At 41.0% G+C, this 1,288-nt stretch overlaps 1 non-coding gene across 1 annotated transcript; it reads left to right on the top strand.

The window, feature by feature from the left end:
* The first annotated feature begins 282 nt into the window (after positions 1 to 282).
* LOC118845213 lies at positions 283 to 407 on the top strand. Its single transcript, XR_005010075.1, has one exon. It is a non-coding gene; the product is annotated as a U6atac minor spliceosomal RNA (small nuclear RNA).
* The last annotated feature ends 881 nt before the right edge of the window (positions 408 to 1,288 follow it).

Genomic DNA, 1,288 nt, shown 5'->3' with positions numbered 1-1,288 from the left:
AGAGGAATTCCTTTGGATAAATGGAAAGGAGACAAAGGAAGGCCCTTCATCGAGGGAGGGGTTGTGACCTGCCAAACTTGAAAGGAAACTATTGAGTGTAATGCTGTAGTCCCATCAGACTGTGAAAGCTATTGAGCAAGTTGGCAGAAGTCTGAAATGGCCATGGGTCAGATGAATTCTCTGCCCTTAACATGCCTCAGCCACGTCCCTTTGTTCACCCCATTCATCTTGCCTTCTCCTCTCTGCTCATGTAAGTTCTGCACTTCCTTCAAGGTTCAACTGGTATTACATAAAAGAGAAGGTTATCACTCCCTTCACTGGGGTTGGAAAAGAGGTTAGTAACCTTTATCACACATACCATGGTCAAGGGTTGCCACTGACTCTGTGGCATCTAACCAAGTTTTCTTCTGTTCCAAGGCAATGAAATTGAAAAAAATACACATTGGCTAAGAGGAGGCAAAATTAGCTATATTTGCATATAGTGCAATGGTTTATTTAGAAAATCCTAGAGAGTCAATGAAAAAATTAATCAAAACAATTAGTGACAGTGTAAAATAGCAGGATGCAAAATTTAAAAAAAAAGACAAAAAATCAACAGCTGTTCTGTATATTGCTAACAAAACCCAGCAAAAGAGTGGAAAAAGAAATTCTATTAGAAATAACTGCAAAATGCATAGAATATCTGGGACAAATCTACCAAGACATACTGGGGACTTACATGAATATGCAACACCCCCTCTGGGCCTCCTTTCCTAATTCTCACTTGCATTGGCAGATTGGGTCCCCAGAGGGCAGTTGACTACTAACTGCCCTCAGTGTTCTATCTCCTGAGGAGGTAGGCTTCTATCACTGTCACTAATGAGCCCCTATCAGTGTACTTCCCTACAAGTCTGCTAAAATATCTTTTAGCAAAGATATTTTCTGAGAAGGTATAGCAAAAATAGTTGGTTCTTGTACCCTTTCCTGCTGCACACACAGGGTCCCTGGGCTCAGTCTTAAAGTACAAAGGTAACAAGACATACTCCTAGAGAACTCTTAGGACAGAGGAGGGGTATCTTTCAACTCCCAGCACTAGGAGTCCTTTTCTTCTTTCATGGAGTCTTCAACAAGTTTGTCTTTGCTGTAGCTCTATGTTGGACTCTTTGAGTTGGTGCTTTTCTAGAATCCATAGATGACCTTTCTCTGCATCATAAGGGGTCACACTGCATGAAGCCTTTACAATCTTTGAGTGACTGTCTTTATGAATATATTTAGAGATGCTTCCACTATCATTGGCCAATGTCCCTTT

Source organism: Trichosurus vulpecula, chromosome 3, assembly GCF_011100635.1.
Source record: "Trichosurus vulpecula isolate mTriVul1 chromosome 3, mTriVul1.pri, whole genome shotgun sequence".
NCBI lineage: Eukaryota > Metazoa > Chordata > Mammalia > Diprotodontia > Phalangeridae > Trichosurus > Trichosurus vulpecula.
This window is presented reverse-complemented; position numbering and strand designations above follow the sequence as displayed.